At 36.9% G+C, this 14,765-nt stretch overlaps 1 pseudogene; it reads left to right on the top strand.

The window, feature by feature from the left end:
- Window positions 1-2,966: 2,966 nt before the first annotated feature.
- LOC142625784 (putative serine/threonine-protein kinase SIS8) lies at window positions 2,967-8,899 on the top strand (annotated as a pseudogene).
- The last annotated feature ends 5,866 nt before the right edge of the window (window positions 8,900-14,765 follow it).

The raw sequence follows: 14,765 nt of genomic DNA, 5'->3' as shown, positions 1-14,765 counted from the left end.
GATTAGTTTCTGAAACTTAAGAAGGGTGGTTTCTTCGAAGCTTTTTATCCCACTCATCCAAGGTCTCTCTCTCTATGTTTATTTTGATAAACTTTAGGTTGTGGTGGTATGGGTGTGGATTGGTGGTAGTGGTTGGCCAGTGTTGACAACGTTAGCTATTGGTGGTGGTAGCGATGTGGCTAGTGGCGATGGCTGGCCGGCACAAACGTCGCCGATGAAGGTACAATTGTGGGATGTCTTGGCTTGGGTGAATTGTTTATTTTAATTTATTTACTATTATATATTTTAGGTAACAAATAATAAAGGCATAAAATTAGATATGTGGTAAACTTTTATTGGTAGAGTATAAAGTGAAGCAGGCAAAATGGGACAGAAGATTTAAACTCATCTTTGTTTGCTATTCATTTTATACAATATGAAGTTAGTACACTTTTTTCCCTAAGTAATTTTAATTTAAGACTGAAAGTAGCGTATGAGTTTTAAATATTAATGGAGCTTAAGCTTAGTTACCTTGAATAAATTTTAATCCAAATTTCAAAAATCTCCCGCAAATATAAATTCGAATAAATGAAAAACTCATATGCTTGAATAAAATGATAATATATTAAACAAGCTTTTTTTAAAATAATAATAATAAATTCATCATAAATAAGAAGTTAATATATATTTGAAATTTGAACTAATACATTAAAATGAATTAAGAGGGCAATTTTTTTTAAGGAATTGAAATCACTGATGATTTTTGGAGAATCTTTTTTTTTTTTTAATAAGCTAATGCATAACTTAAATAATAGCTATTAGATACCTTTTGGTAAAGAATATAATTATATTCTTACAGGCCAAGCGTGTTTTGGATTTAATTTTACTTTTTGGTGATATTTATTAACTTATTTATTTATGGACAATATTTTAAGACCTTGTTCTCAAAAAAAAAAAAAAAAAAAAATTAAGACCTCTATCTTTCCAAATATAAATATATCTTTTATTCATTTTCAATACATCAATTTATGCGTGTGAAGTTCTCTCTTGGAGACTTGAACTCTGACTCTTACCCTTCATACTTTACGAGTAATTCTTAGGTACTCCCAGAGCACGGAGAATGGTGCTCCCTCCTCTCACATTCATGGTGGGGTCCGTTCATTAAATTTATGGTAGGGTCCACCATGAATGTGAGAGGAAGGAGCACCATTTCACTATATTCCGGGACTACTTAAGAATTTTTCCATTCTTCACAAACACTTATACTTATGGAGTAGATTAGGATAGAGTATAAATTCTATTTTGTATAAAAAAAATCAACTTATTAGTAAAAAGTTAATCCGAATGCGCACTGCAGCATTTGTGTTGATTAAAAGAAAGTTTTTTTTTTTCTTTTTTTTGAGAGAGATTAACGCTCAGTTTGTTTCAATGGAAAACTTTGTGTAAAGATAGTTTTTCTTATTTTCCAGTGTTTGGTAGCATAAAAAAAGATGAGTCAAAGGAAAATTATCTTTGGTCAACATAAAAAGTATAGCTTATTTTTGGAGATTGTTTTCCATTAAATTTTTTTGAAAAACAACTCTATTTCACAGCAAGTTAAATAAGAGAAGTTATTGAGGTTATTTTTCAACTCATTTAAAGTTGTTACCAAATATTAGAAAATGAGATAATTTTATAGAAAATATTTTTAAAAAAATAACTCATTTTTTAAAAAATATCATTACTGAAACAAACCGAGGTAGAAGAAAGTTTAAACTTCATGCCCTCGTCACATTCTCTACTCAATCCTTTAAAAACAAAAGGAAAAAAATAAAAACTTTGTAAGTTTGGACCGTTTGTAAAAGAAAGAGGAGCGGAAATGAACCAATAGGAAGAGATTCTTACTTAAGAGAAAGTATAAAAACAAGTAATTCCCAACTCTCACAACAGTTCTTGTGGCTTAAACGCGCCTCAAGTATTGAAACTATAGAAAGAATCATGGAGCATTATTGGCTACGATTTTCCACGCGCTCCTTTATCACGTGGCTAAAACCATTCCCAATCTGTCTTTAGAATATAAATAATAAGTTAATAACATCTGGTCTAAATAGTTTGGATTCAGATGATAATGATGACATTGAAAGAGAGACAGAGGGAGAGAGAGATGTAGAATGAGCAAAACCATAACCTAGCAAAGAAGGAAGCTTTTGAAAGATAAAAAGGAACAGAGAGAGAGCTCAAGTGACCCCATCTCTACAATTTTAGCAATTGACCAATACGGATTAGAAAGAGAGAGAGAGAGAGAGAGAGAGAGAGAGAGAGAGCGATAGTGAGAGTCAGAGACAAGACGTTTATAGAGAGAGAAAGAGATTCATAAATCTCCGTATCTTATTAATTCCAACCCCATCCTTGTTCATATCTCTGAAATTTATCAACAGGGTCGTTTTCAGAAGAGAGAGAGAGAGGCACATGAATCTTCTGGATATGGTATCATTTTCCATAGTGGGTATGAAGTATTTCACTATTTCTCGAAATTTTATCAACTGGGTCTCGTTCAGAAAAAAAGTGTGAGAGAAAGAGAGAGGCACATGAATCTTCTAGATACTGTGTTATTCCTAAGTGGGTATTTCATAGTCTAAAGACAGAAACAGAGAAAACAAAAAGATTGCATTTTTATCACAAAATCACAACATGGGTACCCCACCAGCGGAGGAGCTCCTAAGGAAGATAGAGGAGCTAGAAGCAGGTCATGCCAATCTTAAACAAGAGATGTCAAAGCTCATTCTCTCAGGGAATGAACAACACCACCACCACCACATCCACAATCAGCAGAGGTCGCACTCTGTGTCCCACAGCGCTCTGGTCCACAGCGTAGGCGAGCTGGTGCTTCAGGATTGGACAGTGGAGCTGGAGGAGTGTGGAAGAAGGCTGGCTCAACGTCGTTTCGGCATTAGTCGCCGTTACAGAGAGAGAGCCGCAGCCGTGAGCCTACGAATGTGGATGTGAATGTGATGGGCCATCAGCAGTGAATTTCACTGATAGGCAGTACTTAAATATTGCAGTCAATGGGACAGTCTGTACATATATAGCATGTTCTTTTATTGGTCTTTCGGTCATTTGGGTAATGCTTTGTTTTGAGAATGTTAGCAAAACTTAGGTACTGTTGCTTAGATTCCTCAAATTAAATTTAATCATGCGGTTGCATTGGCCAATGAACTACACTGTTGAATTTAAGCATTGGTTGAATAAAATTAGGGAACCAAAGTTAGAGCGCCTAAGAAACTCTACCTAAGTTTTGCCATTTTCTTTTTCTTGTGTTTCAGTGTATGTTTGGTTTTATGTTGTTTTGAGTTTTTATTGGGTGGTTGTTTGATTGCAATGCTTGCTGGAACTGTAGATTGATGGTGTGTTTATTGGAATTGAGAATTTGGGATTGACTCTGGGTTGTTATTCTGAAATTGGGTTGGTACCAATGACAAACTCTGAACTTGAAATTGCATTTTAGCTATTTAATGAATGTATTTTTACATTGATATGTTATTTGTCTTATTGACTATATGGATAACAGCTTGGTTTACTTAATTTTCCAATTTGGTCTTTTTGGGAATGTTCAATTTTGGCAGGAACCGAACTGCTGAGAACCTATATGGTTATTCTGCAGCGGAAGCCCTAGGCCAGGATGCCGTTGAACTTCTAAGTGATCCCCAGAACTATGCTGTAGCAAATAATATAGTACATCGGGTCTCCATGGGAAATAAACTTGGTCTTGATCCTCAGCAGCCTCTGCAATCTGCAATTGCATCAAAAATTTCAAATCTGGTTAGTGTTTTTGTTTTCTAATTTTCCTGTGTTTTATTATAGTGTGGCATTTCTTGAATGTTAAACCGCCAAAACAGGCATCCAAGGTGAGCAACAAAGTTAAGTCAAGAATTCGGACGGGAGAGAATAACATTGATCATGAAGGTGGGAGTGGCGATAGCCATCATTCTGATCATGCTTTCTCAGACACAGTTCTCTCTGACCATAGCAAGGATGCAACTTCAAGTGGAGCTAGCACACCCAGAGGAGATATACCTCCATCTCCTTTTGGAGTATTTTCTTATGGTGATGAGAAGTGGCCCGGAAAACCCTCCAGAGATTCTGGTGATGAGAGTGAAGGGAAACCTACCATTTACAAGATCATAAGCTCAAAGGCAGAAGCATGGATGGGTAAGAAAGGAATATCATGGCCATGGAAAGGGAATGAGCAAGAAGGTTCAGATGCAAGGACTGCCCGTTTTGCCTGGCCCTGGTTGCATAATGATCAAGAGAATGAATCAGTTCATCAGAAGACTTCCTCTTCTGGGCTAAAACCAGAATGCCAGGCAAGTGAAAGTAACCGGCCTGGCAATAACGAGGCATCAGGGTCCTGATCCTCATTTAATGTTAACAGTACAAGCAGTGCCAGTAGCTGCGGAAGTATCAGCAGTACTGTAAATAAGGTCGACTTGGATACTGACTGCTTTGTCTATGAAATCTTGTGGAAGGACTTGATAATTGGAGAACAAATTGGGCAAGGTAATTTTATATTAAGTGAACAGAATGTGTTTGTGAAATATGGATCAAAACCCCCCCCCCCCCCCCCCCCCCCCCCCCTTTCTCTCTTCAAATTCTGCCATTTAAGTTAATGATGGTAAAGCATGTGACTGAATGGCAAGAATGTCAATGAGTGTCAGCAGTTACCCATTATTGATCTTTGCTATTTTTCCTTTGAATTCATGCTTCTTTGTCCATAAAATATGTACCATGATATTTTTTTTTTTTTCTGAATTTTCTTCTTCTGCAGGTTCTTGTGGAACTGTATATCATGGTCTGTGGCATGGATCAGTATGTTCCTTGTTCTCTAGCTAAATTAACTTCAATTTCATGTGGATGCATAAATACAAAACATGATTCCAATTATTTGAGATGAGATGCTGCAGCATTGACTTCTAAATAGGCAAGTCTAGGGCTTGTGTCCATAGGTTACGCATTGAGATTTCATCTCTGCATGTCATGCACATGAGGATACAGTGTTACATTAAATGTGGGTTACTAGACGCCAGTATTCTACTCCTATAAACTGATGATGCTGTTGCATGAACTCAGATATTTTTTCCTGTTTTAATTACAGAAGCAAGAAGCACAGTTGTGACTTGTCGTCTTTGTGTGGTTGAAATTGTATCCATGTTATTGCAGGATGTTGCAGTCAAGGTATTCTCCCAGCAAGAATATTCAGATGAGATATTGGTTTCCTTTAGACAAGAGGTTGGTTTTCTAGTTATCTTGTTATCATAGTTGCTCATGTAATTGGGACATAAAGTCATAAATGACATATTTTCTGGACTCTTGTTCATATATATAGAGTATGCTGCATATCTGGATTTTTCTTTGGTTTATAACTTTTACACACCCACCCATACGCATGTCACATTTTTTCCATTTTTGGTGAGTACATTTTTTGTTGAAGACTGATGTCAAGATATGGTTTTTTTCTCTCAAGGTATCTCTTATGAAAAGACTTAGACAACCAAACGTTTTACACTTTTTGGGAGCAGTAACCTCTGCTCAACGTCTCTGCATTGTTACAGAGTTCCTCCCACGGTTCATCCTCAACTTCTCCTTTCAAAATACTATATTACAAATCTTCTGATTCATATTTCTCATGTTCATCCATGTAACTTTATCCATATTGATTTGGAAGTTTTCAAGAATGTTGTATGTGCTGAAGGATATTTCTTGTATATATATATTCTACCAATGCAGTAGAAGTTTATTTCGCTTACTACAAAGGAATACATCCAAACTAGATTGGAGACGGCGTGCTCATATGGCTTTGGATATAGTGAGTTTTGAGTACTTTCTTGGTTTTTCATTTTTCATTTTTTTTTAAGTAGTGAAGATCTCTACGTATGTTGGGCATAGTGGATGTGTTGGTTTGCGTCTGTTTTGTGCTATTGCTTTAATTTGTCAGTGATCCCTTTTGTGGTGTTCTCAAGCATTCTGTTTGCATTGTTACTTTTATTCTAGATTTGGGTTGCATGAATTTGTGTGCACAAGCTGGTCTAAAGTCTTGTATTATCTTCTCCTTAGTGATTTATTGACTGTTACATTGTCTAATCCTTCTACAGGCTCGTAGCATGAGTTATCTTCATCATTGCAACCCACCAATCATTCATCGAGATTTGAAGTCTTCAAATCTTTTATTTGATAAGAACTGGACTGTGAAGGTCTGCCTTTTATTATGGTGTATAATATATATATATATATATATATATATATATATATATTTTTTTTTTTTTTTTCTTTTCCTATCAAGGCAAAGCATAATCTCATCGGTTGTCATCTGAACAGGTTGGTGATTTTGGTCTGTCGTGTCTCAAGCATGAAACATATCTCACAACTAAGACTGGGAAGGGAACGGTATGAGCTAGCACTGAGCAATTTTTTCTTTATGGGTTATATCAATCTAGTCCTTCTACGGTCTTGTATTATCTTCTCCTAAGTGATTTATTGACTGTTACATTGTCTAATCCTTCTACAGGCTCGTGGCATGAATTAGTTTCGTCATTGCAACCCACCAATCATTCATTGACATTTGAAGTCTTCAAATCTTTTAGTTGATAAAAACTGGACTGTGAAGGTCTGCCTTTTATTATGGTGTATATAATATATATATATATATATTTTTTTCTTTCCCTATCAAGGCAAAGCATAATCTCATCAGTTGTCATCTGAACAGGTTGGTGATTTTGGTCTGTCGCGTCTCAAGCATGAAACATATCTCACAACTAAGACTGGGAAGGGAACGGTATGAGCTAGCACTGAGCAATTTTTTCTTTATGAGTTATATCAATCTAGTCCTTCTAAACTATCTTGCATGAATCTCCATAGAAATTTTCTGTTGGCCTGCATTCTACTTTTTTCATGTTTTGTAGCCTCAATGGATGGCACCTGAAGTTCTTCATAATGAACCTTCAGACGAGAAGTTTGTTATGATCTCTAAGCTGGGTCAACATTTAACTTGACTTTGAATCTTGCCATTGAAGTGTTTCTTTTCTTCTCTTAAATCTCCAAAATTAAACATAAATTTCTTGATGCCTTAATTTTGGATACATTTAGGTCTGATGTGTACAGCTATGGGGTTATATTGTGGGAGCTTGCCACTGAGAAGATCCCATGGGATAATCTCAACTCAATGCAGGTATTGTTTTCATTTAGAAAATATCAGGACATTCTATCCAAGAAAAGAAAAAAAAAAAAAAAAAAAAAAAAAAAAGAAAAAACCACTTTTCAAATTCTTATGCAAGGTAAATATTGTGTTTAGAGTATATTCATCTCTGTTTTATCTGTGGAAGAATCTTTTTTCACGTGACCAAACTGTTGTGACAAATTAAATTCCTCAGCACTCAAAAGTAGATAAATTTCCTGGCAATAAGTGAAAATTGTGTTCTCAGTTGGGTTTTTTATATGGCATTTCTAAACAAGAATGTGCTGCACATATGAGCAACTTCTTTAGGATACTTGCAGGTGATTGGAGCTGTAGGGTTCATGAACCAACGGTTAGAGATTCCTACGGATGTGGATCCACAGTGGGCTTCTATAATTGAAAGCTGCTGCCACAGGTGTTTATTCTCTTTATGCTTGTCACTTTGTCTGATTTTGATTACCTAGAGCCACAAAAAAGGTCATACCCAATGCACAAGGCTTTCTTGCTTTTGTGGGGTCTACGTGAGGTGATTGGTAGGTAGCCTTATCCCCAATTTTGGAGAGGCTAATTCCTTTATCTAGAGCCATAAATAAACTTTAATCATAAGCAATGGTACCCTTCAAAAGAATCACTTGGATTAAATTAATAGATGCTTGTGCCTACTTTTGTGTCAACTACTAGACATGCCACTCTATCCATTCCCTTAATATTATTTGATGATTTCTTTTTTAGCTGAAATTTGCTTCATTGCCTCTGAATGTGTTCATGCATGACAAGAAGCTAAGACCCTTAGAGCTAAATAAAGGATTCATATAACTGGAGCACAAAATATTTGGATTGGGTTTCTACTAGTGAGTTTACATATCTTATGTATCCTATCCAACTTTAGAAGGTCATGTCAGATGCTTGGTTTTTCAATGGTTAAGTAGTTTGGCATGTTTGGGTTAGGATGTTATGGATTATGATAGGAATATGATTGTGACAATGATCAAAGCAGTTGTTTTCTTCTTAACCTCATTTTCTGTAGTTTTTATTTATTAAAACATTTTTTTATCATTATCAACTTGCAAATCTTGGGAACATGCTGATCTAAAACTTTGTCAAAATCAGTGATCCAGCAAGCTGACCAACATTCCAGGAACTGTTGGGAAGGCTTAGAGAATTACAGAGACAATATGCCGCTCAATTCCAGGCAGCCCGTTCTGCAGCTGGAGATGGCGCTTAGTAGGAATTGTAGACCCAATTCATTGTGGCTTTGGATTTCATGTGCAATATTGACACCTGTGGCATTTTTTCACAAATATTTGCACCCATTATTGGCGAGCATGTGGTGACCACAGATTACCTTGATCAGCCCGTGGCTTTCAAACCACAAAGTTGAAAGTCAAATCCATCCTTGCTTACCACTAGGCCAGGTGAAGAGTAAAACAAAAGGATAGAGTGGTTGTCGTCCATGTGAGCTACCTAATTTTGGTGGTGATATGGGTTGATTGTGTGATGCTTGTTTATTTACTCATCATAAAGAAATCTTCATAATGCTGTGTAGTGGGAATCATGTTGGTTGGTATTATATTTCACCCAACTTGTGGTTTTATATGGAGAAATGTTAGGACCACTTAAACAAAAGTTGTACAAAAGTACACAATTTTACATTTGAGTAAATAGAGTGCCATCAATTACTTTCTTCACTTGTATGATTACTAGTTTAGATCTTGTTGGGTCTCTATTTTGCCACCTCACTGTTTAAAGGGTGAATTAGCTGCCTTGTCGTCTTGAATCAACAGCAGCTTTTGGCTTTTGCCAGATGGAATATGTAAAGTTGTGATTTACAACTGTTTTATGTTGGCTTTAATTCCGTGCCAAATTTAATTGTAATTTTGTTCAATCTTTTATACTTTGTACTTTATGTGAGATTTTATTGTAAGGGTTATGTGATAGAGAGAGAGAGAGAGTGTGAAGACTCAAGCATGTGAAGACAAAAGATTTCTCGCGGGTAGCTCGCGACTAAGCATCTTGGGAAATGATATAGGTGTCTTGCACATGACTGGAATGTGAAGAGTCAGGACAAATAATGACAGCTGGTTTTCGCGAGTGTCTCGCAGGAAAGACCTTCTCGCGAGATACTCGCGAAACAGTTTGTTTTGCTGTTTTGCTATTTTGTCTTATCTGCTCCACTATATCTTTATACACACTATATATACTATCATTATTCACATATTGAGTAGAGAGTTTTTCAGAAGAGAAAACCCTAGCCTCAACCCTTGAGAGTGTGAGATTGTCATATCCACAATTTTACACACCATCCATTGTGGTTTTCCTCTACTCCTACCTCTCCATTTTTATACCTTTGAGAGGTTGATAACTCAAACACTTACTATACCCATACTGAGTGTCTAGTGAGTTTTTGGTGCTGCTGGGAAGCATTGGAAGAAGCCAAGTTTTAGAGGATGCAATCGGGTGTGGGATCCAGAAAGTTAGATAAGACACGGTTCCGAGAAGCCTTGTTGGAGTAGGAGCTTGGAGGGCTTAGGTGCATTGGGTAGACTAGGCTTGGAGGATCTTTTGCTATTTGTGTATCCCAACTTATTGTTTAGTAGATCGACTTACCGCTTGGATGGCAGCAGAGAGGTTTTTCGCGAGTTCTTTGGTTTCCTCTTCGATAACACATTGGCGTGTTATCTTTTGTTTGCATCTCTCTTCTTTACTTTTTTAGCTCTCTCTTTACTGTTATGTTTTATTGAATATGGGTTAGAGTAGCGGTTTTGTTTGTTCGCTCGCATTTACTCTATTCCGCACTTAGTTTAAGTTAGAGTAAAATCAACCGAGCCGTAATTTTTTAATTTGGGGTCTAAATAGCTCTTGTATTTTTAACACAAATCCGAGCTTTCAGAATAGCATAGATGGGCATGCATGATTCCTTCCAGAGTTAGCTTTTACGTTTTACCATTGCTATTTTAAATTGAGTTACCATTAAATGCATAGTGGTGCTGGGACGTGGCAGTGTGCTTTGTTGAAAGAAGATGGGTTCTCCAGCAAAGCAGCAAATGATATGGTATTAAACCTCCCTACATTAGTGTGCATTTGAATTGGCCTATTTGTTGAAAGTGGTGTATAAAAGAGTTGGAAGTACAAAAAATAAAATAAAGCCCTTGTTTATTTGCTTTTGTTGGGTGGTTTACTTTAAAAAGTGGGAATTTGCTAATTTACTGAAAGTGGTGTAGAAATGAGTAGGGTGTGAAAAAATAAGTAGTTATTTTCTTTTGTCAGGTGAGTTAAAAAAAGAATAGTGTTGTGGTATCTTCTGTAGTGCTTCATGTTTATAGTTCAAAAATCACCTTCTACTCCCTGACTATCTATTCTAAAAAAGAAGAGCAGAAGCAAGTTAAAATGTTGAGGCTCACAAGGTGCAATTGCAACAACTGAAGAAGCCTAGCAAACAGCTGAAGCAAATGCACATTAAAAAACACAGAAAAAGAGAGAAACAGAAAAAGAAAAAAACAAAAAATTTATTTGGAGGTGTGTTCATAATAGTATCGAGGTGAAGGCTTGCCTTGCTAGAAGAGGAATAGGAGGTAAGGATGTGTGTTCCATATGTCGAAGCGAGATCAAAACTTTTATTTAGAGGTGTGTTAATAATAGTACCGGGGTGAAGACTTGCCTCGCTAGAAGAGGAATAAGGGATGAGGATGTGTTCCATATGTCAAAGCAAGTTAGAATCCATAGTGCATGCCTTGTGAGACTGCCCTCGGGTTAGGATCGTGTGGCTTCAGCTGGGTGTTAAGGAGTTGAATCAAGTGTTTTGGGGGAGCAACCTTCAAGATTGGTTGGGTATAAATGGGAAAGCAGGTAGTAGGATGAGCAATGGAGAAGTGCCGTGGAGTGTGCTATTTTCCTTTACCATTTGGCTGATTTGGAAGAGCAAAAACTAGATCATGATTTCCAAGAAAGTGCAAAATCCCAAGTTGTCATTGGAGATTGTGAATCAAACAATGGAGTTCATGTGTTGTGTCAACCCCTCGAGAAATCTAGTTCAAAATAGGGTGAAAAGGATCCACTGGGAGAAACCCCCTAATGGTTGAATGAAGTTGAATACCGATGGGTGTGCTGCTAGTAGTCCGGGACAAGCTGGTTGTGGAGGCATTTTTAGAGATAGCCATGGAAGTTGGGTATCTGGGTTTTCTAGGCGTATAGGGACAACAAATAGCTTTGTGGAAGAATTGTGGGGCTTAAGGGATGGGCTGATTCTATGTAACAATCTAAATATCATTTTCCTTGTCTCTAAAAAAAAATAATCATTTTCCTTGTTGTTGAACTTGACACTAAAGCTGTTATGGATATTTTAAACAGGTCAGATTATGTGAATAATGTGGTTTCCCTAATTTTGGATGATTGTAGGCTGCTAGCATCCCAATTTCATCGGATCCAATTTAAACACTACTACCACCAGGCGAATAGATGCGCTGATGTGCTCGCAAAGAAGAGTGCTAACCAGGAGCTAGATTTTGTGTCTTTTGAAAGTCCACTTGTGGACATTTTTAGTGTTTTTGAGCAAGACCTTAATAGAATGTACTTTAACAGGTTGTGTCTTGAACCTGGTGTAGTTTATTAGTGTAAGGTTGAATTTATTCAATCATGTGTTGGCTTTATTCCATGCCAAATTTGCTTGTAATTTTGCAATTAGATACCCTGTATTTAGGTGGGATTTATGTAAGAGTTGTGTGTGAGAGACTGTGAAGAAAAACTCAAGATGTATGCAATTCAAAGGAGCCTCGCGACTAGCTCCCAACTGGCAAGTCGCTAGAATGGCACACGTGTGAAGCATGCAGGGGAGCTGAAGGGTCACGATAGCTAGAGCACTACAGGACAAAATTTCTAATTTGGCTAGACAGTTAGCTTGCGACTCAGACTCGTGACTCACTCCAGTCGCGAGGTTGAGTTGCCAGAATGCCCTGTTTGATGAAAACTGACTTTTTGCATTCCTTATACACCCTACTATAAATACCCTTATACCCATGAAATGTAGAGAGCTTCCAGAGAGAATTTGAAAGAGAAATGCTAGAGAAAAACAAGATTGACTCATCCACAATCTTTATCATTTGAATCTCTAAATTCCTCTACTCTCACCCTCTCCATTGACATATCCTTAGAGGTACATTTGCCAAATCCTTATCTCACCATTCCCATATCAGGGAGGAGGTATTTTAGTACTTGGGAAGCAGTTCAGAGAGGACCAATTCATTTGGTTGATGCAATAAGCTTATTGCGGGATTCGATAAGCTAGAGAAGACAAAGTTCGACGTAATCCTGTTGGAGCAAGAAGCTTAGAGGGCTTAGGTGCACTGGGTAGATTAGGCTTGGAGGGTCTTCTGCTATTCATGTATCCCAACTTCACTCTCTAGTGGATTATTGACCGCTTGGAGGGCGGTGGAGAGGTTTTTTGTCACTTTGGTTTCCTTTTCGATAACACATTGATGTGTTATCTTTGTATTTACATCTCTCTTTCTTTTCTTTTTACCTTTTAATTACTACTGTATTTGTAAAGAAAAAGAACCTACGAAGAGTACCGGTGTGGTACCGGCCAAAAACTCTCCGACGGTCAAGTTAGAGGAATCTCTTGTTCTATAACTTTAGAGTGCTAGAACTAGGGTAAATTATGCGTACCTTTGGTTTGTGAGATTTTTGGGATTTTTAAAGTAGTGTAGGGCCGAAACCCATGCCTTGGTCCAGAAGTTCTTTCCTTATAGGAGAGAATTTCTTTAATCCGCGTATCTTCCATAATCCTTTTCTTATAGGAGTCTTCTTGATTAGGGGTAAGCATGGGGCACAAGATATCTCCTTACGTATCTATGGAGACTAAGTAAGGCCACATTGGATCCGTCAAAGGTTTATATATCCCCTTCAGCTTATCCCCATCAGCTTTCCATTTTGTTGTCCTAAGTATGGTCGTCAGCTTTGGGGTAAAGTCGTAGACCTTACACTGCTGTCGTCTCTTATGAGTAATGTTGACGAGATTGTTATGTCCGTCGCCTTTTCTTTTGTCAAGGTTTAATTACAAAATTATCCTTATCAGTTAACATGCAATCGCGGAAGGACATTGGAATTATAGAGCTCAACTTTCATAGTATGCATAAAAATGAACATGTGAGGCAAAGCAAATACTCAAAATTACAACAAACTTCATTAACATAGAATAGAAGGGGCCATTGTAGTCAAACACACACACACACATGTGACATGTGTACGCACAAACTTATAAGCTACTCGAGATATCAAATCACATAATCAAGGTTTATATATCCTAACTCCACTTGTGTTAGCTTGCCTAGAAAGGACCAGACTTAGCACATGATTTTGCTGTTTATGATAGTCAGTCTATGGACATCATGTTATTGCTTTATGACAATTTTGGCACGTACTATAAGAGGCTTTGTCCTCCTAACTCATCTGCTTTAATTTAATCTATGAAGCTCTTTCGTTACCCAAAAAAAAAACCTTTAATTGTGTTTATACTTAGTATCATATATTTTTTCACTGTTGATTCAAAGCTCGAAAAAAGAAAGAAGGTAGGTTGACTAGCATAAAATTTTAGTTTTTTTTTAAAATTATGAATAGATCTACTACATATACAAGTTAGGGCATCGCCTACAAAATTATGGGTCATGCTAACGAGTGCAGTTAGAGCATTGGTTAACAATCCATTTTAGGAAAGTTTTAATATCACTTTTATGGGAAATGAAAAAAGCTATCAAAACATTAATTGTTTTTTTTATTTCTTTTTCCATAAAAACTTTTTTTAAATGGATTATTAACCAATGCCTTAAGGGCATTCGTTAGCATTTTCTCAAAATTATATATGACTAATTCTCATTAGTCTTTTGAAGATCTATAGGTGATTCTAAAGTTTTGAAATAACCAAGGCTTGATTATTGTTGTAATTAAAGTTTAACTTTGTCACAATTTAGGCCAAGAGTCTTGGAGCTTAGAAAGAAAAATAGGTAACAAACTCAAGATACCAAGACTTTGACTCGAAAAGTTTGGTTTAGTTTTGTTAAGAATGCAGTTAATAGCCGTAGTGGGGTTTTCAATTTCATATTCATTAACCCAAGCAAACCAAAGACAATTAATAGCCGTAGTGGAGTCTAAAATTAATTCCATTTGTTTGTGAACAACAGGCTTCAGGAAGGTTGGGATGGGTTTTTCAGACTTCGGAGAGTTTGGGCTTGAGAATAGAAATCTCGGCTTAAGTCAACTGATTAGAGTCTGTCAGTTGGGTCCGCTCAGTGACAGTGGGCGTCATGTACGTTCGATTCAGAAGTAGTTGGCAATGAGGCTATTGGCTACTTCGATATTAATGAGTTCACCGGCCTATATGCCAATAAGCATTCATTTTCCCAAACCAGTTGAATATTCAGCCATTTCATTAAGCATTTCTTAGTTGGCCACAATCGAACGTAACGAAATGTGAAGAAAACTGAGAACCCCTTTAATTACGTGCATTAATGTCGTCCTCAGTATTTGACACTATAAAGGCTGCTAATACTCTTTCCTAATCTGTTAACTCAGCAAACATATCCTTTCT

The sequence above is a fragment of the Castanea sativa genome, chromosome 2 (genome assembly GCF_040712315.1).
Source record: "Castanea sativa cultivar Marrone di Chiusa Pesio chromosome 2, ASM4071231v1".
In the NCBI taxonomy this organism is placed as follows: domain Eukaryota; kingdom Viridiplantae; phylum Streptophyta; class Magnoliopsida; order Fagales; family Fagaceae; genus Castanea; species Castanea sativa.
This window is presented reverse-complemented; position numbering and strand designations above follow the sequence as displayed.